Genomic DNA, 26,899 nt, shown 5'->3' on the forward strand with positions numbered 1-26,899 from the left:
AAACGGCAACACCGCCGTGAGAGGATGGTCAACCCTACAGATGATTAGGCGAGCAACTGTCCGGGGAATCCTGTTTGCACCCAAAAAGGTAACCCGCATGCTATTTAAACAAAGGCTCACCCCTCCGGTAAGCCACGAACACTTTCTTAGCAAATTCTTGTGTTGCACTTACGCGGGATCTTAATCGATCACCGGACTGATTTAGGCATCGGAGGCAGCTGCTCGGAATTCTAGCCGGCCCGTGTTTAACCTTTCTTGCAGGGTTTATCGTCTCTGGACATGAGAAGGCAATCGAGTGTTAACACGGCTCAGTAGGGACCTAGGTCGAAACTGAGACACATCACTGCCAAAAGGAACCCGGGACATGGAAACCAATTGATCATTTGTGAAACTTTACCAATAATTGTACGGATCTTCTGTTCAATAATAAAACCCCCTGCTGGCCATGCCACTGCATGGAAAGGAGCCCATCTATAGGTCTTTTGCTCAACCACCTAAGGATCTTCCCGACCATATTTTAGCACCTCACTTGGGAACTGAACTTCTATGTACAACCACCTGGGGAAATCTGGGTCATATTATTGTGCCTTACTTGAGGACTGTACTTCTACGTATAATCACCCAGGGATTATCCCATTCATATTTTTTGCACCTCACTTGAGGACTGTACTCCGACCTACAATCACCCCAGGAATCAATCCTATCATGCCTTTACTCCTCATTTGAGGATCAAATGTATTTATGACACTACACCGACGATCCTCCCGTACACTATCCAGAATATAGAAAAGGCCTTGCAAACAATAGTTTAAGATGGTAGCTGCACCCAAAGCTACTTTTCCCCTATTGTTTCCATGACGTCTTGATATGTTGGGACTCTCCTATAATCGTTTATAACATGGGGTGATGTCTTAAATATGTTGGGTCATATGTGGTTCAGATGATCGAGACACCCTCATAATCATTTATAGCATGGGGTGATGTCTCAAATATGTTGGGTCATATCTGGTTTAGATGATCAGGGCACCCTCATAATGATTTATAATATGGGGTGACATCTAAAAAATGTTGTCTTATATGGTTCGGTAAGTAAACCAGGACAACCTCACAACAGTCACCTGGGATCATTTATTGGGAGTGTAGACTCCTATTGGGGAGAGGGAGACTCAATGAAGTCGCCGGGGTTAAGGTCTTCCACCTGTGACAACCGAGGAAGCCCTTCGTGACGAGGCGCTTGAAGCTCGTCAAACACCACCGAGTTAGGAAATGAATGCAATTTCTCCATATCCGGGAAGGTGGTCTGCTGTAAGGCGAGCTTCAATGTCTGATCCCTACCCTTTCTGAAAGCAGTTACGAAGAGGGCCAGCTACATAATGGCGAATTGTGGAGTCTTAAAATACTCCTCCAACGCCCTCCTAACATCCTCGGGAAATGAAGAAGCAACCTTCAAACGCTCAACCATTTCTTTCAAATGTTTATTATCCACCTCTAGCTGGTTGAGTAAGGTGTTGGCTTTATCCAAGTTCAAAGATGCTTTCTCGAGCTTCTTCCCGAGTGACTTGGATTTCCCTTTATATATGTCTCGACTCCCCAAAAGCTTGGAGCTCTCTCTCTTCAGAACCTCGATATCCTTCTTAAACGCCCCGAGCTCCAACTTGGCCTGATGGGAATTGTGATTCGCTTGCTTGACCAACTCCTGTGAGAATTTGGGCTCCCCGGCCCGATGGGTCACCTAGTCTGCAACCTCAACAAAGCAGTGGGCCGCTTCGGCTAGGTACCTAAAGAGAAGAAATCTTAATGGTTTAAAGAGTTTAAGAAATAAACTTTCTTGGTCTTACCTATAAGCATTTAGGAGAAGCTCCTCATCCTGAGAATCTTTTCAATACTCCCGATCAAAGGAAGAGTTGCATTCTCAATCCAGCTCTTAGAGGTGTCCAGGCTCGAAAACACAGAGTCTAGAACCGTCAAATCCGAGTGAGGGATAAAGACCCCTGACGGCTCAGACGATGTCGAGACAATAGGCCCTTTGGCTTGCTTTTCTAGCTAGACTTTGACAACGTCCAAAGAAGACACGACAGCCTTCTCGGGAGCCTCTGGGGCCCTTTTCTTCATACTCTTGGCAGCTGAGGATGTCTGTTTTGGCTTATGGGGCGTTTCCTTGCCTTAGGACACGACAACCTTCTCAATTTTGCTCCGTTTCGACTCCAATCTTTTGGGAATTGTTTCTTATGATCTATACATGTTTTGTCAAGCTTGTTTAGATGATTATGGATCTGTTCTCTGATCTCTTATTTGAAGACTATAAGTTCGGATTTCGAGGTGAGTGTTTCAACTCACAATATGCCTAATTGCATGCCTTTATGTATTTTAACATGAAGACATGATCTAGCTGCTACTACCTTGTTTTCTTTACATCATGATACTTCTGCGACTACAGTAGCTTGTCCATATTGTGAATTACATATTAGAATTGATTATTGATTATGAGAATGTGATATGGACTATGGTGTGGATATGAGTGTGAATATGATATGTATGGAATCATGATGTGATGTGAATGCCTAGGTTGTAGTTGTGGAATGGGGAATGCCCTTTTGGCATTTCTGTCTTTGGACACTAGTGGAAGTGGTATAGGACGCTCTCCTATGGTGCCCCTTGACTCTTTCCTTAACTGCTGGTTGACATACCTAGGATTGGTCTAATAGTGTTTGGCTAGGAATACCCTTATTATATCAGACCCGATTCGGAAGGGTATTTAGACGGAACGACCTGTGGTAGCAATGGGGATTTGTGGGCGCTCAAGACCGGTAACCAACCCGTGAGGGGACATGAATCACATTGTGGGGGCCATTTATTGGTAGGGTTGCAAATAGTAGACTTGGGCTTATGGGAGCTCAAGACCGGTAGCCAACCCGTGAGAGGACATGAGAGCTTCTCGTCTATTATTTGTAGATGACCAATAGGGTTGATGAGTCCGTAGTCCGGGACTATGCTGACTCTGGTGAGAAGGATACTGAAAAGGATCGTCCGGGGCGAGGAATGGACGTATCTGGACCTGAGTTGTTATAATCAAGTAGATGACTTGCATTTGGCTAGGCTTAACCCTAACATGCGCCAATACCTAGACCAAACGGTGATGTGAGAGAGCGGTGACCTAAACCCCAGCCATGGAATGTCCCGAGGGATGCAGGACCCATTACCAACCGATGATGAGTGATTTAAAGCATGTCTGCCAATAGAGACCAGCATACATACATAGAGTTAGAACCAAATTTGCATATATTGTTTCATATCATTGCACAAATGTTTGCCCTTAAATGCATGGGAAGATGCTTATTGGGTTTGGATTACTTGCTAAGTTATTTTAAGCTTACCCTTTGCGGGACTTGTATTTAGATGACATTGCAAGAATCGAAGAGAACTCGTGCCACAGCACGAAGGACCTTTCCATACATGGTACAGCTCCGGAAGTCTTTGGACAAGGTGTTGACCAGCAAGGCAGCCAACACACAGATTTGGACTGCATTGTTGGCTCCCATTGACGGCAGCCAACATCGTCTTATTCGCCGATGGGATCGTGCGCTAGATGCTGATCTGAAGCTTGAAGAGCGTAACCCAAAGGTGAAGAAGATGAAGGCTGAAGAAGAAGAAGAGCCGACTGAAGATGTTGATTAGACTTCTCTTATTTCTTTTAGACTTTTCTTTTACTTGTATTAGCTTAGAGCTTGTCTTAGTTTCGATCTACCTTTCGCATATGTTGTGGAGTATATTTCCGTTGTACTCTACTGTTGTCTTTTGATTTGGTATCATGTTATTCCGCACTCTAATATTCTTTAGTGATCCTTCTGAGATCCTTTATTGACTTTTATTAATAAATTACTTGAATACAATGACTTGTTTTTGCTTTTGATTATGTTATTGTGCTAAATGGATATGATCGTTCCTAAACTTGATCTTTGGGGCAGTGGATCACACACTCGGGTATTCCAGATTGGGTACCGGCAGGGTGGATGTGACAGAATGGTATCATAAGTCATGGTTGCCCCTCTAACATCAGCCGTCAACGCTTCCAAAGAGACTCTTTTAAGCATTGCAAAAGGAAAAACGATTGGGTCCGACACATGTATCAAAGCAATGGAAAAAGAAGGAAAAGCAGAATGCACACTAAGCGAGGGGCTCACCCTGGACGAAATCCCACAACTTCAAAACGGGAGTGTATTTTATGGTGTAACCATGTACAACATAGGAATCTCCCTCAACTTGGTTTATCTCTCGGACGATGTTCGTCTCCTTTAGAGTGAAGTGAAATTGGGTGTTCAACCCGTTAAGCTCCTCCCTCGTCTTCTATTGAAAGTCGCAAACAAACAGGGTGAGAGAAGCAGGCCAGCAAAACAAGAAAAACTCTCTTTACTTCTTTGTGGAAGACTGAAGGCTGTCATGCTCAGCACAACTACCTTGGAACACGAGCTTCCAGTAGGGCCTTTTGGCCAAGTAGTACCAATCCTGTTGCTATTGGGGATGGAGCATGAAGAAATAATGGAAAGGACGGATGGTCGGTACGACGGCTTGATTACTAGAAAACCCTACGAAACCTATGACATTACGCCAACTGTTCGAGCTAAGGTTGGCCGGGTAGATGACGAAGTGGAGGGGGGAGCCGTACCCGCCTGATAAAAGCATTAAAATAAACTGGAAAACATATCTTGGGTGGGCGATTAGCCTGATCATTTTTAGTCCGGAGAAAGACCTCATATCCCTTGGGAATATTAAAATAGGTAAGAAACCGACTCAAATCTGTTGGAGTGAGAGTACACGGATATAAGTTGAGACCCGAAGCACTCTTGAGATAGTCAACATGCTAGGGAGTGCGAAATTCGTTTTGAGCCCGGGCTAGGGGAGCACCACTTATCCCTTTTCTATTTGGCTTAGGAGGATAAGGGCTGTGTGACCTGCTCGGGCGTTGAAACGGTGGACGAGGAACGACAACTTTGGTTTGGGAAGAAGAAGGAATGGCCCTAGATGAAGCTGTAGGTTGGGAAATTGAATGGAGTGCCGAGTCATCCATGGGATCGGAAGCAGCCCAACGAACCATGTTTGCATTCTCAATCTGTACAGACAAAGGACTTGCTTGACCACTCGACTAAGCAAAAGATCCCACCCACCAAGGACTTCTTCGAGTTATTCTGGATCATGATCAACATGATTATAACTGGAAGACCGATCGGACAAGTCCTCGGGGGATTGCTTTTGCAAATTCTTAAGGCGATCCTCCACGAAGCAGACAACTCTCGTTTGGTTACTTTCACCCTCATGTCTTCTTTCTTGGGTTCTTAGGTAGGTCGAAATTAAACCTACGGTTGGGATCTAAACGACGATTCTTAACCATGTTGAATGGAAACTTACTGATCGGGAGAAGTGCAGAAGCAAGTAAGAACAAACGGGGACCAAGATCTTAGTCGAGAGCAACAAAAGTGACGTAAGAAGTGCTTACAACATAGAAATTAGGGGGTATTAATACCTTCGGAAGAAGTTGAAATATTCTTAATCGAACGGACGAAAAATGACGCGATCAACGGCCAGGGACGCTAGACTATATAGTTACTCGGAGGAGTCATTATGACTAACTGTCTCGTCAGATGATGTGTAACCACTCGTCTAAGACTAGTAGCTGGATAACTCAATGGTCACATATCCATTAACCAGCTTGGGAAATGCAGGACCTCAAGGGAACATTGTGGCGATCGTTGTCCTGACAAGTTCTACCCCACCCAATGATGACCACCATCGCACGGGCTAGGGGTTTAGTGCTACGAATGAGGTGCAGACATGTGGACACAAACGTATGCAAGGTTGGCATGTCACGGTTCTTGTAAACCGGCTATTTGGTCGGGACATATCCCTGTTAAGTAAGACTCGTAGGGAATACCTCATTCTTGTTAAGCTAAAAAAGGACATGACATAGAAGAAAACTCCTAATCGGGGATTCATCCCACAAACAGCTGCATGAGTAGTTATATGGGACTCCGTCGACTCCAAGAAAGGTAACCCACATATTATATAATAAGGATCCAATTCTTAGCTAACACGGACATTTTTTGGATAATCTCTGAGCAGACTTTGGTCGGAATCCTAATGATGGTCTGATTTCATAGGTATTTGTCCTTTTCGTCTAGGATTTTGGCCGGCTCTTCATTATATGAAAGATCTGGACTAAGACCCTCAGGTTTTTGCTGTAGTAGATGTTCCAGATTCTCTATGTATTGTCGTAGCATCGATATATGGAAAACATCATCAACTCCAGCACAAGACGGAGGTTAGGCCAAACGGTACGCAACAGGTCCAACCTTCTCCAGAATCTCATGAGGTCCAATGAACCGAGGGCTAAGCTTTCCTTTAACTTTGAATCTCATCACACCTTTCATAGGTGACACTTTTAGAAAGTTTTCCCCCCAACTTGAAATTCCTTGGTCCTTTTCTTATCCGCATAAGATTTCTGTCTTTACTAGGCCAATTTGCTGTTAGTGATTAGACGATCCATATTCTGCGATTCAGATGATCGATGGGCCAAAACTGTTTGTATTCTGTTGGCTGTATTTCTGCGATTCAGAAGAAAACCGTGTTGGCTGCGATTATGTTCTTGGAGCAGGAAGCAGCAGTTGCAGGAGTAGGAAGCAGCGACCAACAGCTGCGATTCAGTTCTTGGAGTAGGAAGCAGCAGCCGCTGCGATTCTATTTTTGTTCTTTCCTACTCACAAGAAGCAGCAGCGGCAGTGGTGGTAGCAGCGGCGGTGGTGGATCTTCTTCTCTTTTTTTTCTTTTTCTTCTCTTCGTTTTCTTCCCTAATCTTCTCCAGGCTCTGATGCCATGTTGAGAAAGTCAATTGTGGTAGAATGGCTTATTGTGATAAGTGTGGCCTCAAGCCCTCTATTTATAATAAAGTGGAAACGACACTATTACATAAATACCCTTACTTGGGTTAACAAGAAATAGAAATTTACATGAACACAAACTCTAATTTAACTCCTAGTAGAATCCAACAAAGGTTGAATGCATGAATGTAGACAGGTTTGTTGCAGCCTGAGAACGGGATGAATTGTCTATCTCCACATGATGATGAGGCTGATCCTCATCGTGGTCCTCCTCCACCCTGTCCTCGGGAAGTACTGGTGAGTCAACTCCTCCGTGGAGACTCATCTATGATCAACCTTTGTCCAATGGGATCTTCTATATGACCAGTCTGCATCTTTGTGTCCTCCAAGCTAACATCGAAATGTCTAAAGATCCACGTCAGTAGAAGTCCAAAGGCAAGGTTTGCTACCTCAGGGTTTTCCACCCTGTACATTATGACATTCTGAATGATGTAAGCCAAAGTCTATAGGAAAACCCACATAAAGAGCGTAGGTCATTAATGCCTGTATCATGGAGATCTTGTTTTGGTGCCCAACCTTAAGCACGATGTTCTTATTGACTATATGGGAAATGACTTGAGTTGAGGGAATCATGTACTTATTTCTCTCCATGTTGCTGCACTCTCGGTTGCAAAGCATGGACTAGATAAGGAAGTCCCCGATGTAGTGCAAGGCTTCATCAGACTTGTTACCTAGTGCGATCCATCTCTCACCTGGGACATAGGGGACGTCCAAAATATTTGCCAGTGCATGAGTGGAAAAGTAAATGAGGGTATCTTGCACTCGACTTTACACAATGAGACGCCAGCGTCACAGTGCATGAGTGTAACTCCTCAAAAAAGGTCAATTGCTATAGAAATACATGATGAGCTCTGGGTAGACAGGCTCATTTAAGTTCAGCATGCAGTCCCACTCAAGTGTATGAAACCTCTTGGCAATCTTGAATGCTGCAACCTCCTCAATAGTTAATAATGACCAACTTGCCATTCTCTATATGGGCGTTCTTGAAATAGGTGAAGTAGAGGTTCACTACCTCTTTTGTACCAAAAAGATGTGGTAGGTGGGTCCCTATCCATGACCACGTCCTTGGATGCATGCATGATGACCTGCACGGGCAGCCATAAAAGGATCTGATGCAGTAAGACAGGAAAAGGAAGTGAAAAACATTGAGAGATAGTGAGAAACTTGTGATTGGGAGCATGGTAAGTAGTAAATATAAGTTTAAAAATCGAGATTTTCACCAAAACCTAAGTTACTAAGAAAGAAATAAGAAAAAGTACAGATTTGAGATGAATGAAATGAAACTGAAATCAGAGATAGACGAGAAGAATAACCGAGAATGGGGCAAGATTTGTGTAAAAGAAGTTGTAGATGCATGAGGGAACCATAAAATCACCTTTTGGCATAAGAGGAAATTTTCTCTAGAGCCAGAGAGAAGTTTGGAGTGTGTATTGGGCAAGAAAAGGGGCAGGCAGTAGCTTTTATAAGCGTGGTGGATTAACCTTACCAACTGCCACCATTTTAGGTGAGCGACTAGATAGGGAAGGGGATTGAGCGTCGGCTAGAGGTAATCAACCAGGGGCGGTCGATTGGCTTCTATAAAGCCTGACCGAACACCCTTTGTGACAGTTCGGACCATCACACAAAGGTGGTGGTCAACCGGGCAGTCGATCAGCTGACATCCTTGTTGGACATGGCCTTTTGAATGGATTTTAGCTATGGACCCTACTTGTTGCATGCTTAACTTGAATTTGGATGTTTTTTAACTTATCTACATGCTTGTGGATGATAAAAACTGTGGGTTTTTTTTTACTGGAACTTAATAGTTGAGTTTGTGCTTTAATCTATTATTCTAGGATGGCGAATCTTAGGAATAGAAATGTAGCCAACAGACAGGCTGGAAGTTCCAACCAAGGAAATAACAATGGAATCCCTCCTCCTTTGCCTTTGAACGGACCCAGAATATTGGGCCTCAGAATACTTAGCTAGGAGCTCCTAACCTCCTGCAGTGATGACGGCAAAGGATGTTATGAATATATTGAGGAACGTGATGCATAAGTAGCAGAACCAATTTGACAACATGATGCAAGGGTTCATGGTGATGCACAATGCAACGCGTGCTCATGGTGATGCACAATGCAACACGTGCGGCTCGTAATAACTCTAGTGGAGCTGGTATGTCTACAGTTGGAGCCAATATTGGTGGCGTAGGTGTTGGACCCCATGCTAAGATGATGTAGCATTTCCTAAAGCTCTTAGTGCCAACTTTCTCTCTGATTACAAAGGACACACTGCAGCCTTTGAATTGGTTATAGGCGATGGAAAAGGCATATAGGTTCATGCAGTGCATCGGGGAACAAAAGATACTGTGTGTAGGCTAGAGGCTACTACATGAGGCTAATGCTTGGTGGAATATGCCGCTCAACCCATTTTGGCAGCCCTCCACCCAGTGAGAACATGGGATATTTTCAAAGATGCCTTTTGTAAGAACTATTTCCCCAAAGCAGTAAAGGGGGCAAAGGAATCTGAATTTATGACACTTCAACAGGGTTCGATGATGGTACTAGATTATCAGCAAAAGTTTGGAAAGCTATTCTTTTTGTCCCTTGAGTTGCTGAAGGTTGAGTTAGAGTAGGCCAAGAAAATTTTCAAGGAACTCCGGCCATTTATTAGTGTGTACCTCTCGGCTCAGCCTATTGAGATTATGCTCAGGTGGTACAGTCATCCAATAAGGTTGAAGAGGCAGAATAGAGGAGCTGTCAATTACAACGGTCGGTGGCTAACGAGAAATACTTATGTGGATCAAGGCAATAAGAGATTCAGCAAGCCGACCCCATACCCTACTCCATCCTATCAACCTAGATGTATGGGTTATGGAAATGGAAACAATGCAGCGCGTCTAGTTGATGCTACTCAAACGGCGGGACCCATCTATGCATACCCTCATCCTATATCTAGTCAGAGGCCTATAGCTCCGGTGATGGCGGTACGATGAAAATAAGTCACCTACTGTAATTGTGGCTGGGTGAGCCATTACTCCCACTTTCGTCCATAGAAGCGTAATCAGCAGCTTACAGCAGCGGTGAAGCCAACACAAGCCCCTCCTGTAGGCATGGAATAAATTTTGATCGAAACGGCTGAAATTTTGACTATAATGCCTGCATTTTGTGAAAACGAAACGGAATTTTTGAAAATTTCATCCCCTAATTTTGGCCAGTCCAACACGAAATGTCGGTACTGGCCAAAATGATACCCCCGCGGTTATAAATTTACCTCATTTCGATTGGAACATGCGAAATTCAGCAGGTTCTTCTAGTTCCCCCTTATTGTTTCGAGCTCTTCCTGCTTTTTCTCTGATTTCTTTTGGATTCTACCCTCATTTGAGCTGATTTTGACTACTCATTTGCATTCCAACTCCACTCTTGCTCCTCTATTGTTGGGTTTTTGAGAATCAAACAAGGTGAGTTAACAAAGTTTCCCATTTTTCATTTTTGTTTTGTTTATGCCTCAAATCAACTTAAATTGCTTTCACATTAAAGTATGTTTAGTCTAAAGTGTCGATCTATGATTATGTGAAGTTAAAATTAATTTTTGGATATTGCTACTATTTTTTTATTTTTCTGTTTTTAAAAATTATTTTCTTAAATATGTATATTCCTAGAATACACATGTATAAGCTTCAAATTGATGAATGTGAGACATCATCGCTTAATTTATGCTGTGATGGTGTTGAACAAGATTTTTTGTTGTTAATTATTAATTTTAATTAATAATTATAGGGGCATTTAATTGATGAGCCGTACTATGGAATTATGAGAGAGTAATTGATACCCATTTGTGATACTTGACTACAATTACGGAGAACCATTTTGGGTTTATGCCGGGAAGATCTACAACGGAGCCTATTTACCTAATTGGGAGACTTATGGAAATGTATAACGAATGTAAGAAAGACCTTCATTTTTTATTTATGGACCTAGAAAAAGCTTATGATAGAGTTCCAAGAGCGTTAATTTGGCAAGTACTAGAAAAAAGAAGTGTTGTAAGTAAATATGTAGACATAGTTAAGGATATGTATGATGGTTTGGTGACAAGTGTAAGAACAATCGGGGGACAAAGTAATGAATTCCCAATTACAGTTGGACTACATTAGTGATCAACTTTATGCCCATATCTATTTGCACATGTAATGGATGAATTAACTAAAGGCATTCAAGATGAGGTCCCTTGGTGTATGCTTTTTGTTGATGATATTATGTTGATTGATGAGACTCAAGTGGGGATTAGTACCAAATTAGAATCATGGAGAACAACTTTGGAATCAAAAGGCTTTAAGCTTAGTAGAACGAAGACAAAATATTTAGTTTGTAACTTTAGTCTTGATCGGGCAGACGATGAGGTGGTGATACTTGACGGTAATGCTTTTTGTTGATGATATTATGTTGATTGATGAAACTCAAGTGGGGATTAGTACCAAATTAGAATTATGGAGAACAACTTTGGAATTAAAAGGCTTTAAGCTTAGTAGAACGAAGACAAAATATCTAGTTTGTAACTTTAGTCTTGATCGGGTAGACGATGAGGTGGTGATACTTGACGATAAGGAGATTCCTGAGAGTGATTGTTTTAGGTACCTAGGTTCAATCATAAATAAAAGAGGTGATATAGAGGATGATGTTTCCTAATTAAAATAGGGTAGATGAAGTGGAGAGGTGAGTCCGGGGTTTTGTCACTTGTGTCATCAATGTATTCCATTAAAACTTAAAAGGAAAATTTTATAGGACCATTGTTCGACCAGCTATGATGTACAGTGCAGTGGGTTGAGTTGTTAAAAAGAAATCATATAGATAAACTCAGTGTAGCAGAAATGAGGATGCTAAGATGGATGAGTGGTAAAATTATGAAGGATAAGATAAGTAATGATTATATTAGAGTTGGTTTGGGAGTTGCTCCTATAAGTGATAAGCTTTAAGAACGTCATTTGAGGTGGCACAATACCCCTGTATGGAGAAATGATATAATCCAAATTGAAGGGACTAAAAGAGCTAGGGGTAGACCTAAGATAACCTTAAGAGAAGTGGTGAGAAACATGGTTGTCAAAGCGTCCACCTAGGCGCGCCTAGGCGGTTTTTCAACTGCCTTGTTTTGAACCACTTAATTGACGCCCAATCTGCAAAGGAACTTCAAGGCCCAAAATAACATAGAACCTATTTTTCGCTTTGGGGGACCCTTGTGCAGGCAACTGAATGTGAAGCATGAGCCATACTCAACATCAAGAATCAATGAATCAATAAATGCCTAGGCGGACGCTTTGACAGCCATGGTTTGCTGAGATGAACTTATGTTTGTGTTTTTTTTTTGAATAATTTTTCATAAATATGATTCTTGAATGTTTGTTTTTTGGGATGAATGTGACTATTGAATATTTGTTTAGCTTATTATAGAAAGTAGTTGTATTTTTAAAAGAAGTTGTATTGAAATTTTTTTACCCAACCGCTTTGGTTGCCTTATTGCTGCCTAGGCGCCGCTTTGTCGCCTAATCACCTAAGGAAAGCCCTAATCGCTGTGGTCGACTTGCCGCCCATGACAACGATGGTGAGAAAGGATATGCATAGCTTAGGCCTTATATCTAGTATCGCCTCAAACAGAACTGATTGGAAGGCAAGAATCCATGTAGCCAACCCCATTTAGTTGGGACAAAGCTTATTGTTGTTGTTGTTGTATCAATTTTAATTGTTTAAAAATTATTTAAAATATAAAAAATACTTATTAATTTTTGTTATATATTTAAAAATAGGAGATTATTTGCAGAAGCATGTATGTAGTTTTTTGAGCTTATTGTAATGCTTTTTAAGATACTTAGTGTGTATTTCTTGTATTAGACACTTCCATTAAAAGATGTCAGACGTAACCTGGCAACACACGCGGCCACGAACAACTAATAAGACGAAAAGTGATTGCAATTATTGTAAGGAACATATAAGAGGAGGTGGGGCCACTAGATTGAAGGTGCATCTAGTAGGGAGAAATAGGGATGTAACAGGATGCCCCGAGGTGCCTTCGGGGATTAAGAAGGTAATTGCCTCATATTGGCTGGTCAGAATCAAAAAAGGAAGAGAGGAAAATACGGAGGGAGGAGTTTGAGAATGCATGCCTAGATGACCTCCCAGAGCTAGGAGAGCAGGACTTTGATCCAGAGGAGCTAGGAGAGTATGGATGTTAGACTAACTCAGAGTTTGCACAAATGAGGAGGGCGATGGTGATGACTAGGGAGCTGGTGTGGATTGATGGTATGCGGAGGCGGCAAATGGCTTTGGGTTGTGGGTCCTCTTGGGAGCTAATAGGTATAGGAGGCAGCTTGGGAGGCCCTATGAGGACTCAAGAGTGTGCGGGAGGAGATTCACATACCATGAGCCCCAATACGAGGCCGAGTTTCATCAGCACATCCTACATATTTGAATCTTGAGATTCTTTGTACAGATCCAGCCCTATTTAGAGAGTCTGGGCATTAGCACAAGAAGTTGAAGCACTTGTGGGGGAGTGTGAAGGAGAAAGTTGGGATCGCTTTCTCCAAATGGGCATTGTATGATAGCATTCCAGCACATGTAGCCTTGAGGCCCTAGTATAGGGATATGATCGAGGAGATAGGCAGGGCTAGGAGTGGTATACAGGGGCCCACCCACATGATATCTACAATGTGTACCTACCTAGGCATAAATAGGATTTGAATGACTACATTAAGGAATGAAGCCTATGTGGGCTTACTATGAAGTTACAGTTATATGTGATGGTCCCACTAGACAATTCATCATCAATTTCCTGTTGAACTATGATAGGAAGATAATGTTACTTAAGTTAGTGGATGCATCTAATGAGAAGAAGGATGCAAAATACATTTGTAAATTGTTGAGCAAGTGGTAAAGGAGGTTGGAGTGGAAAATGTGATCTAGATTATGATAGATAATGGCTCTAACTACAAAAAAGCTGGGATGAAGGTGGAAGAGAACCTTAGGTATCAAAACATGCTTCTACTTCTAGTCTTCTAGTATAATTTTAATTTTTAAATACATACATACATACATACTAGATGTTCATTACTAATTTGGAAATGCTTACCTAAACAAACATAAACTTTTTTGGACTCTATGTGCTGCTCATTGCATTGACCCATGCTAAAGGACATGGGTCAAGTGCCTTTTGTGAAGAAAGTGGTGGAGGAAGCAAGACATATAAACACTTTCATTTATAACCATTCCTTTACACTAAAATTGATAAGGCGCCATTGTTTGGGTGAGTTGGTGAGGCCAACCATTACCAGATTTGCTACCAATTGGATTGCTTTCAAGAGCTTGAGAGCAAGAAGGTTGGCCTTAGGACCATGTTTGCATTGGAGGAGTGGTTTAATTGGGAGGTTTCTTCAACCACAATAGTGAGGAGAGCCCAAAATACCATACTATGTGACAACTTTTGGGATAATGTGAAGATAGTTGTGAAAATGCTTGAGCATGTGGTGTATGTGTTGAGAATGGTAGATTGGTAGAGAAGACTTACTCTACCACACATAGAGTTACAATCAACTTGATGCAGAAGCAGGTTACTTAAATCCACCCATGGGGTAACCAAATAGTCCTTAATATCATCTGCAATAGAAGGGAGAAGCAGTTGAACCATCCACTACATAAAGATGGTGAGTTGTTAGGTTTATTGGAGGATCTGATTTTTATTTCATTATCACATTATTGCCTCTTATTCTTATTACACAACATACTATTTATATCCCAAGTACCACTACAATGAGATGCTTAGGATAAGGCAAGACTTGATAGGTGGCCTTCAAACTGTAGTGGAGAAGATGAATTTGGATCCATCCAAACAAGTGGTCATCATTATGGAGGTGAGAAGGAGATTTCATAATTCACAATTCATAGTTTCATTTTAAGTTGTTAATTACCAAGTATTGACCTAAATAATGTTTTTCCTTATTTTAGATTAAGGTATTTAAGGATGCTACTGGGAGTTTCAGTTGCTCTGTGGCCATATCAGGACGGGATTCCACCCTTGGGGGTAAGTTAACTATTATATATTGAATTATTTATATTATATCTTTTAGTTAGTTACTTAAGTATTGACTTTGAGTCTATGCTTGTTGCAGCTGAATAGTGGTTGCAATATAGCCGTGACTTTCCCCACCTGATTATGATTGCATGTAGAGTGCTCTCACACACATGTTTTGCCATTAGGTGTGAGTGGAATTGGAGCACCTTCAACCTCATACACTCAAAGAGGCACAACCGATTGGGTGTGAAGCGTCTAAAGGGCCTTTGTCTGCGTGCAATATATTATAATACTGAGGGAGGATCATATTAGATAGGGGATGGACAGAGAGAGTAATATGATCGAGTTGGCTAACATGTTTGAGTTGGAGGACAATGATGAGGCTCCACTGTTTGATTGGATTGGGGAAAGAGGCAATTGGTGATGGATGAGGAGGGAAGTCGTCCTAGTAGATACTGCATAGTAGATGGGGGCTGATGTGGATAACTTCTTGGCCCGTGAGGGAAGTACATGTGCAGCGCTTGCCCGTCCCATCGTGCCACACCTTAATGCATCCACCCTTAGTGAGGATTTGATTGTGTGGTTGTCGGAAACCGTGGATGATGCATCGACTTGGGCATCCCCACACGATGATGGTGATGATGATGATGATGTTGATGATGATGGAGTTAATGGAGGGGATGATGAGGATGTTGGACCTCATGATTAGGATTTAACTGATCTTAGGGAGAGACTACCACCAGCAACACCAACAATATGTGAGAGTGAGGGATGGGGAGGTTTATTAATTAGATACATGGGTGAGAGTTAGTTCGCTTATACAGCACAGAATTTGGACCATGGTGGAGCTGCATCTTGTGGTCATAATGTTTCGACGATATATTTGAGGAAGGGGAAGTTGAAAAAGCATGGATATGGCACGGAGGACACATCATCATATGGGTCTTACCGTCCAGCTGATGAGGAGAGCTTGGTGGGCTCTATGAGATCCATAAGCATAGATGATCCTAGAGGCCCCACCTCTAGTGGATCCGAATGGCATAGACCCGCAGAGTCCTAGTCACATTATACTGCTATAAAAAGTGTTGGTTCTACTTCTTGTTCGACTTATGGACCTTTTGGTTATAGACCTTATAGTGTCCCTCTTGGCTATAAGACTCAGAGTCAACCACTAGTGGAACCTTATGGTTATAAAGCTTATGGTGTCCCTCCCACTCTTAGCTATCAGAGTCAACCACTAGGACCTTATCATGATTATGGAGCTTATGTTGTCCCTATCGATGATTATGGTGCTTCATTTGTTGAGCAGATCTTCAACATTATATCTCTTCCACAGCCACCACCAACCCTTTCATCAGCATTTGAATTAGTCGAGTAACTGGAGATTCCAAACTTCCCACCATCAAGACATTTAGGCATGTGGATGAGGACACATATAGAGCTGTAGTTATCGACAACTATATGGACCATACATCATGGGACATGTATTGTGCTTGGTATGGGGTGCAGAGGGAAGAGGGACACATGTATTTGACCTAACATAGTAGCAATGTATCACTTTACTTCATTTGTTGACTACTTGATTTGTCCAGTTGTCCTTTTTTCCATATAATTGATTATTGAAACTGTGTAAGCTGTAAGTTACTAAGTTTGAAGTTCTAACTTCTTACTTCATTTGTTCTCTAAGATGGTTAGAAACTCTGTAAGTTGTAATGTAATACAATTGTCTGCTTGGTAATATTCTTGTTTTTTCTTATATGGTAGTATATACTTGAATGTTAACTTTTTCAATGGTTTCTTTTGGTAAACTGGTAGTTTTATTGTGTTTGTTATGCTTTAAATATGTTAGATGCAAGAATTAAGACCATCTGGAGGTCATATAAGACATGAATCAGAGGGTTGAAACTTCTCAAAAAAAGTGCCAGGTTTTAACCGAATGGAAATTTTGGATTTTCCCTGAGTTTTGACCAAAATTTTCACCATGCCTACAGGGAAGGTGTACAGCATCACCAGGATTGAGACTTATTAGAGTCACGATGTAGTCACAGGTCCACTCTTAGTAGCCTCAATTCTTGCTAGTGGTGCATCTCAATCATTCATTGCATCTACATTTGTGAATTGCATCATGATGTCATCTAGGAGATTGAAACAAGTTCTAGTGATCAGTGATAAAATTGGATGAAATATGTCATTATTAAGAGGATCGGCACCGAGGCATATGTCATTGATTTGCCATCAGATATGGTGATAAACAACATCTTCAATGTTGAGGATCCCAATCCTTACCATGACCAACGCACTGCCCCTTATCTTGTCCACTTGTATTAGGAGATTCCCCTATTGACATTAACTAATAGAACCCTTAAGCCCACATTACACCTCCCCCTCCATTAACACAATTTACCGCCATACTTAAGAAGATTGAGGATGTGCTAGATGAGACAGTCATATCCACCACCCATGGAGGGTGACACGAGTTTCTGATCAGATGGCATGGACGACCGTGAGTGACGAATCTTAGATCACAAGTAAGGAGTTTGATAATCTACCCGGACCGCAATAGCCAAAACCTCAAACTGAAGGTAGGAGATCAACACGTATGAAGAATTCCGCAAACAACGCCTCCAAGAGAACCTAAACCGGTTTGAGTTGATTATATTTAACTTCATTTTTCTCCCTAATTGCATCTCGACCTACTGTTTTCAACTTCTTTGTATATCTTGCACCTTTTATTAGGCCACAATACCTCCTATGTTTCCTAAACAAGATCTAAAACTCGATGGAATCTAAGCTTTGGCATTTTGGGGATGGACATTAGAGAATTATAGAAATGATGTCCTTTGCTCTCCGTTCGATTGCTCCTCCTCTTCTCTCCCTCTTCATTCATCTGCTCCTTCTCTCCCTCTCTGAATCGTTAAATGTTCAATATGATTCATTCAAGCAAGGGATTCTAGCCAATTAAAAGCATCTTTTGATCAATCTAGAGATCTATTATAGTGTTGTGCATGCTTCTCCAGTCCTTGCTGCATCGATGTCCCTTGCGATTGCTATGATGAAGTTCCCTTTTAATGGAATAGCTGCAACGCCTTTTGTTATTGCTGCAATGAAGGTACCCGTTCATCAAACAAAAAGCTACATCCATCCAAGTTGGCCCACTGCAATGATAGTCTGCATGCAACGTCAATGGCGAACTACCATTGTTTTCGGCGAGTGCTCCAATAGGTCGCAACCTGGATCAAAATCGATTGGATCCCTCTACAAAGCTTACCACAGTCTTTGCGTCTCTAGCCATGAATCCCGCTTTGATTCAGTCTGAGAATCTGGATGCGACTCAAGCCTTGATTCCTGCTACTTTTGCTCCTAGCCTTGTCCCTAACACCCCTGGTTCTAACGCCTCCCCCCCAGAGCCCATCCCTCCTACTTGTCACCCCTTCCCCCTCATTCTCTGCTCTCCTTGACTACGAGTTGTAGTCAATCCCTTTTTTCTCTCTCTCTTCCTTCCTTCCCTTCTCATCTCTATACTCCTCCCCTTGTGGGCTGCCCCCTTGGTCCTCCATTGTCTATTCCTTCTCTCCTCTCTTAGCCCCACTATGCCGAGCCTTTCTTCTCCTTTTCGCCCCACCATTTTAGGTCCATTAACTTCCCTCTCCCTCTCCTTTCCACCCCTAGATCTGTGGGGCCTATGTTGGCTTTCTCGGCCTATGGCCTTCTTAGATCCTCATCCTTGTCCACTTTAGATCAGGCCTACCTCTCTCCTCCTTTGCTTCTTTGTCCCAACTCCCTCCAGTGGTCCCTTTTCTTCCTTCTCCCCTCCTCTCCGCTTCCCCAATTTTGGGGCCTCCTCCCTTTTGCAGTGCCTCTTGCATTTTTGAGCATGAGGACTCTTTCTCTTCTGAAAACTCTTCCCTCTTCCCCATGAAGGTCGGCGAAGTAGTAGGTCTACTTGAGGATGTCACCATCTTGATCAAGATTTCGTGTGGAGCTCCCTCCCTCAAAGAAGAATAAGAAGAAAACTGAAGACATTAGTCTCTTCTTGTGTTGTCTTGGTTTGTTGGATTGATGGGGACATCACACATCCGTCCATTATTCATTACTACCAGAGACATAAGCGACCACCTCAGAACCTTTAAGCATGGTTCGATGAGGAGTTTGAAGAGATCTACTAGCCGCACATGTGTAGAGGGTCACTTAGACCCTTAGGACCATGGTGCACATTTTCCTTATTACATAGGTTATGTTTTGGACTTATTTTATTGTAAGGGTAATCTAGGGATATTTGTCTTTAATTCATTAAGGGTGTTTTGTCTATGGATTTCCTTTAGTTTATTAGTACCTAGAGCACCAAAATAGGGGGACCAGAGAATGCAGAAGAGAATTTTGTAGAATCAGCGAATCGAGATCTCTCTTTCTTGGCCGGGCCTACTTTCTTGTTTGGTAAGTCTTCTTCTTCTTCCTCTCGTTTTCCTCTTGTCTGGAAAGTCCCTCACCCTTTCTTTTCTCTAGCCCGGCACTTCTCTTGCCAGGAACCTTTACTTTTCCCCTCCTTTCTTCAACCTTCCTTCCTGTCCAGAACCACCCTTATGGCAGAAAATTCTGCCTGAACCATCCCCCTTCTCCTTTGTCCACCTTCTTTTTCTGTCATAAATTCCTTGCAACCAAATTATTTTCAGCTATTTTTTTTCCAACCTCTGTTCTACCTCTTGTCCGATAACAGCCTTAACCCCCCCCCCTTTTTCCTTTTTCTTGTGGCTTTCCTCCCACCTTGCTGCAGCCTCTTGCCTATCAGGTAATTTTCGTTGCTTATTTATTCCCTTTTCTTTCTTTCCCTTTACGGCAACTTTTCCATACTGTGGTTGCTGAAAGTTTCCTTGGGACTAATGGATCATTGCTTTCTATTTTGTTAATCCTACTTGGTGCTTTATTTAGGTGTTAGTTTAGGTTTGTGGTTTAGATTTGAACTTTGCTTATATACTTTTCCTCATATTGAATGGATTATTGATGCCTACGAATTTTGCTGCACTTTTTGACTGTTTTGAATATAATTCCCCCAATTCCCTTACCTATATGAGTGGTTCCTTCATGCTTGACATCTGAATATTTGATGCTTTGTTTAGGTCTTTATGATATTTGCACTTTATTTATATTATTGATTGCTGGTTAATATTTTGTCGTAGGTATCTTTCTAGCAGTGTGTGTGCGCTGTGCAATTCCCATCCCCTGTAGCCTCTGCTAGTGTCCGAACTAATTAGTGAGCATATCCCTTGTAGAATACCCTAGTTCCTAGGGCTATCCTCATCATTATGGCATCATTATTTAGGGCACCTTTTTTTGCTAATATGTGGAAATAGTTACCCCATTTATTTACATCCTTTCAATCTTTTCACATATTTAAATACAAACCATGTATTTTTGCTAAAAATTGTTCTTTTTACCCTTACCATGGCAATAGATGCACTACACCATTTCACATTGTATGCTTCGATATTTGGGGACCAGCTCCTGCTACCTCTTTGTCAGGTTATTGTTGTTTTGTTTCTTTTGTTGATGGCCGTTCTTGGTAAACTTTTTCTGATGAAACAAAAGAGTGATGTTACAAATTCTATCGGTTGATCTTAACTCAATTTAGTTCTTGGATCCAATCGTTTGTTCTGATAAGGGTGGTAGTATATTTTGGGGTTTAGAAGAGTTTTTCATTGATCATGGCATTACTGACCAGATTGCTTGTGTTGATAAAGAGGGATGGTTTAGCAGAGAAATACGCTTTACTCTGAAGTTAGCTGGAACTTATTGTTCGTGATGCATGTTCCCGAAGTTTTTTGGTCTGATGCCATTGTTGTTGCTTTTTTACTCAACGGAGTACCTGCACAAATTCGTGGCTCCAAATCTCTGGTGGAACTTCTTTCCCCTAGTTCTACTTTCTGTCTTCCACCTAATGTCTTTGGATGTGTTTACTACATCCATGTCCATAAATCCTCTCAGACTAAACTTGATTGGAAAGCCCTTGAATGTGTCTTTCACTCTTTTTTAGGTTTTTTTGTCTGTTCCAAAGGGTGTAAGTGTTACCAACCCTTCCCAGAGGTTTCGTCTCTCTAAAGATGTTTCCTTCTCCGAGTCTGCTCTTTTTCCCCCCTTCACAGCACTCTCTATAGGGGGAAAATAGTGAAAAAGAAGAAGCAGTTGGCATTCCTTTCTTACACCTTTACCTGCTTCTCTAGTTATGATTGGTGCTGGTATTAACAAATAAGGAGCTGCTCTTGATATTGGGTAAGTGAAAGATAGATGGAAAGTTGGTTTGGAGAATGTAAAGGACTGTTTTTCTCAAGAGTCTTCTTCAGATCCACATCCTAATTTTCCTATCCTTGAGCATAATGCAAATCTGTGTCTGATTTGACCTTCCTAGTGCTGTTTGAAGAGGAGAAAGATCTTCTACTAACCCCATCTCCCAGTTCATCTCCTATGATGCTGTCTCTTACAGGTGTGCCTGCACTGTTGCAATCTGCTCAGCTTCCATACCTAATCTCTGTAAGGTCATCCTTTGACCTAAAGTGGACACAAGCTATGTTTTTCAAAATGATGGCACCCCAAACAAATAGAAATTGAGAGTTGGTTGAACTTGCTAAGTTGCTAGGGGGAGAGTTTTTAGTGGATGCAAGTGGGTCTGTACAATTAAGTATCAATCAGATGGTCTTGTTTACGAGGCTCAACTAGCAACCAAGGGGTACAAGCAAATGTAAGGCATTGATTACCAGGAGAGGCTTGCTCCTGTGGCCATACACGATTCAATTAAAATGTGTCCTGTCAGTGGCAAGTAGGGATATGTCAAATCGTGTAACCGGGTTGGAAATCAGGCCAGACCAAACTGAAGTGAAGTCTTATTGGAAGTCTGGGATATCATGACCTTGAACAAAATTGAACTAGCTGAAAACCTAAGGAGCCCAAACCGAAACCAAATTAAATTCCAAATCGATTGCGAAACCAAACTGTTCTACTCTGTTAATAAACTGATACCATTCTACTCTATTAATAAACTGATACCAGTGGCAGAATCTTCTTTCATAGTTTTGTTATAAACAGCATGTTTGGATGTTTCGACGTTAGGTAGTTTTGTTTCTGTGTGGTTGTACCTTGATCTTGTAGTTGATGTTTTCAGGAAGCACTTCTTTGATGATGATTTGAAATGGAATGATTGACTGAAAAAGATTTGAAATGGGATGAATGAAAAAAGACAAACTGGATTCAACCAATAGAAAGAAACCCATACAAACCGAATTTAAGCCGTTATTAATAAAAACTGAAAACAAATCAAAACAGAAAATTTCTTAATAGTTTGGTTTCTGTTTCCCTAAAATGCAGATCAACGAACCGAGGAACCAAACCGAAACCAGACTTAATTAATCCATTGATACCCCTAGTGGTGACCAACAAGGACTAGCCCTTGTATCAGTTGGTGCAAAGAATGCCTTTCTCTATGGTATCTAGAAGAAGTATATCTGCAGCATTTTCTTGGATTCAAATCCCTGAACAAGGTGGTAATGGTCTGCTATGGTGAACTTTCACAGGAGGGGAATCAGAATTTAGAAGAATTGGAAGAGGAGGAAGAGGGAAGAGAGTGCTCTCACTCGCACACCAGCCACACAGGCTCTCACAAAATAACCCAGTCCATTCTATTCAATCTGTAATTGCATCCTAATACAAGCTATTTAAAAGAAGAAACAAAAATCCTACTTGAAATGTTAAAATCAAAAACAAAATTCAAACCCAAGTATAACACAGTCTTACGTAGGAATACAAAAACAAATGGAACACTTTAAATTAAAACTGAATTAATATATTTAAAATTCAACTCTTGTTGGACCAAACCTCATCGGTCCGGTTCCTTTTGGGGTTGGACTGGAACCATATGAACCAGTCTATTGATACTGCACCAAAAGGACAGGTTTGCTTCCTCAGGAAAGCTTTATATGGTATGAAACAATATATGAGGGCTTGGTTGGAGAGGCTCAGATAAGACAATCTGAAAATTGGATACCACCAAAGTCTTGACTCTACCTTGTTCCTCAAGAGAAGTGATGGATCTGTCACAGTCCTTATTGTTCATGTTGATTACATTATAGTGACTTGGAATGACCTGAGCTGGATTAAGCGATTGAAGTCATATTTAGCCCAATGATTTGAGATTAGGGATCTTGGGCACTTGGAGGATTTCATGGGGATTCAGTTGTCAAGATCAAAATAGGGGATTACATTTATTGGAGGAAGTTTGTACATAATTTGTTGAAAGAAACTGGAATGTTCAACTGCAGATTTTCCAGTTCTTCAGAAGTTTGAATTGCATGGTGATAGAAAGGTTGTGTGTATACCCTGGTATGGTTGGCCCCTTCGTGGAAGTGAAGTGGGTTGCATACAAATGTGATGTGATTGATAATTAGGGTAACTGCTAGCCAGTCTTACTTTAATTGTTTGATAGTCTGCAGACCAATCACAGTAAACAGCTGACCAAGGATCGGTGCTTTTGGATAAAATTTTGGTGTGGACACTGATTCATCCCTCTCCTCTTTGCCAATTTGGTAACGTGAAGTTGAAACCAGTTATCTGGCATTTCTGATTTTGGTGCATGAGTGTTGCTGTTTCAGATCATTTGGCAGTGCTCTAGCCAGACTCTGTTTTTCTGACCTCTCTCACAGAGGAAAGGATATGGATGGATCAAAGAACCTTCCAAGCAGAAAGCTTTGCAGACCTTTGGTAGGGCATTGCTCCAGTTACATGAGTCTTATCTGTCTTGTTTCAGATTATGGGTAGAATTTGAATTTGCTAGGCACTTCAATAAAGATGGGAAATTATATTCGAGCACAGCCTCTTGCCAGTGCTCCCATTTATGCTTCTGATTCTTAGTTTGTTGCGTTTGGAGAGGCTTCACATGTTAGTTTCCATTAACAAACTGGTGATTCTTTACTTGCTGTGGCTTTCATTTCTATTGTTCCCTCTGTTTTTGCTGGAGTTGAAGGAGGTTATCTGCTTTTGAGTGTTCAGTATAGTCTTGTTTTGAAGTTCTGATCTATTTCTGCTTCAATTACCTGCTTTCTTCTTCTTTCTTCTTATTTATTTATTTTTTCTTTCTAAAATGTCTGGTGCAAACCTCTGTAGTTGTGGTGACCATTCTCAAGTTGCAACGGCTGCAGCACTCCGACAGTTCTTTGCATCACAACATCTCAGGCGAAGGTTGGCAATGCTGTTTCTTCTTCTTTCTTCTGTTTTTTTTTTCTTTCTTTTCTTCTTCTTCTAAAAAGTCTGGTACAAATGCTTTTGTAGTTGCAGCGACCATTCTCAAGTTGCAGCGGCACTCCGCCGGTTCTTTGCGACGCAGCATCTCAGGCGAAGGTTGGCGATGCTGTTTCTTCTGCTTTTTTTCTTTTTTCTTTTTTAACAGATTTTGTTAACACTAATAATCAGTAAACTCCAGTGATTTTTGGATGTTTGTTCACCATCTTCTTAGGTGACGGTATGTCTCCGGCCTTCCTTTTCCCCCCTATGTTTTAACCATGTTATAAGTATAACCGAGACCATTTTGTTAGCTTCTACTGATTATTGTTGGTTAGAAGTAATTTGTAAACTTGTATTTCTCTTTGATCAATGATTGCTTTCCTTCTTTTAGTGTTTTCGTTTTTGCTGAAATTCAACAAAAAAAAGACCTTGTTTGCTGAAAAACCAACCAAAATTTTCATAACTTTATCTTCTTTTTTTAGAATAGAAGCTTGATTATCATCAAGTGAGATGATTAGATGAATGCATCAAATTTTTATTGTGGTGCCCTACCCCTATGTCTGGTGCAAAATTTTAAATTATATGGTATCATTATCATTATTATTATTGTTTTTAATTTTGGTTGATTATATGTATATGTTTCATGTTTTTTATTTGTAGATATTTCCTAGTTATTTACAATGGCCTCAAGGCCCTCAACTGATAATCTAGCGGCTGCTGCTATTCCTAGTGGGGGTGTGAAACTAGTTATGATCCCTCAAAAGATCCAAAGAGAGAGGCCAAGTCAAATGACCTAGGTTGAAGTATGGGTAGGTGGACTTTGTGCAACGAAGACCTTAAAGGAGGAATTAGAAGATTGAAGCAAGATCTACTAGGTGAATATGGGGATGTTATGAAGTGCACCAAGGCCACTGCAACAATTGCCCAAGAGATGAATGCAATGTAGTGGAAAAATAAAAAGAAGGCAATTGTTACTGATTGGGATAATGAGGAGTATGATGATATTCAACAAGTAAGACTCCTGCCTCTACTGATGGAGGGACATTACCTAGTGTTGGGTTTGAGGTGTGCTCCAAGAAACCAAGCTTTAGGACTGCATCAAAGAGATTGAAAAGTATCCTCAATAAGGCACTAGTAAGGTGTCCTATGGATATGCATATTAGATGCATTCCAGAGGAAGTTGTTGATGAAAGGAGGGCAAATGATGCTCTCAAACAACAATCTTGAATAGAATGAGATCTGTGGAAGAAAAGAAGCAAGTGGATAACCACATCGCTAATTGGATTTATCAATATGAAATTCCATTCAATGCAGTTAAAGTTAAAAGCTTTGAGGTGATGATTGAGTTTGTTGCACAATATGGTTATGGGTATAAGCCCCCAAATTACCATGAAGTCAGGGTGCCTTTATTGAAGAATGTGAAAGAAAGAACAATGGAGATGATGAAAAGTTATAAAATGTATTGAAAGATGTATGGATGCACACTCATGTCTGATGGGTGGATTGACAAAAAGGGTAGGCACTTCATCAATCTTCTTGTCAATTGTCAAGAGGGAACATTCTTCCTTAGTTCTGTGGATGTATCTAGCCATGTGCTAGATGCAAAATGCTCTTTCATTATTGGAGAACAAAGTTGAAGAAATTGGGGAAGAGCATATAGTTCAAGTGGTGACTCATAATGCCTCAAATTACAAAGCAGCTGGGATATTATTAATGGAGAAGAGGACTACATTATATTGGACTCCCTATGCAGCCCACTGGCTTGATTTGATGCTAGAGGACATTGGGAATTTGAAACGATATAAGAAGGTGATAATTCACAGGAAGAGAATAATCATTTTCATTTATAGGCATACAAGATTGCTGGAGGCCTTGAGACAGAAGACAAATGGCAGGGATCTTGTGAGGGTTGTAGTGACTAGATTTGCCACTTCATTCTTGACACTGCAAAGCTTATTTAAACACAATGATGACTTAAGACACTTATTCATTTATGAGGAGTAGACAAAATTCAGTTTGTCCAAGACAGAAGCAGGGAAGAGAGTAGCTAAAACAACATTTTCTACAACATTTTGGCTTGGTGTGGAGGATTGCATTAGAGCATCCAACCTCTTATGATTGTATTGAGGATTATAGATGCTGATGAAAGACTTGTATTGCTTGAAGTGTTTCTAGCCATGCAAGAGGCTAAGAGAAGAATAAAGAACAATTTTGGCAAATAATGACTCTAGAAGAAAGTCATACAAATAATTTATAGACGATGGGGGTGTCAGATGCATCCTTATTTTTGAATCATGAGAAGTTCTACAATTTAAATGTTGTAGATGATTGTGACTTGATTAGTTCTCTCCAAACTTCTTTTAATGAAGTTGTTGGAAGACTAGTGCTTGATGTACATCTACAAGATAAGGTATTGCATTAAGCAAGTGAATACAAGCAAGTTAGAGGTAATTTCTCCACAAGTATGGCTATCAAACAGCGTACAACTATGAGTCATCGTAAGTTTTTACTTGTATGTTTTTTACTTTTATTTTAGTTATACTTATTTGGTTTATAACTCTAGCTTTTATGTTAATCTTTTTTTTTTTTTTACTATAGTTACATGGTGGGATACAAATGGAGGAAATGCTTTTGAGCTTGTAAGGATTGCAAGGAGGATACTAAGCCTTTGTTTT

The 26,899-nt window shown here is 41.0% G+C and overlaps 1 long non-coding RNA gene across 1 annotated transcript in view; it reads left to right on the forward strand.

The window, feature by feature from the left end:
• LOC149016703 (uncharacterized) overlaps window positions 1-24,612 on the forward strand; it is a 63,515-nt gene extending 38,903 nt beyond the window's left edge. Inside the window, exons 3-4 of the long non-coding RNA XR_016173359.1 lie at window positions 24,108-24,182; window positions 24,273-24,612. This is a non-coding gene — a long non-coding RNA (uncharacterized LOC149016703). The remainder of the gene's footprint in view (window positions 1-24,107; window positions 24,183-24,272) is intronic.
• Window positions 24,613-26,899: the final 2,287 nt, after the last annotated feature.

Source organism: Hakea prostrata, chromosome 5 (assembly GCF_041222555.1).
Source record: "Hakea prostrata isolate BN-2017 chromosome 5, UWA_Hpros_2, whole genome shotgun sequence".
NCBI classification, from domain to species: Eukaryota; Viridiplantae; Streptophyta; class Magnoliopsida; order Proteales; family Proteaceae; genus Hakea; species Hakea prostrata.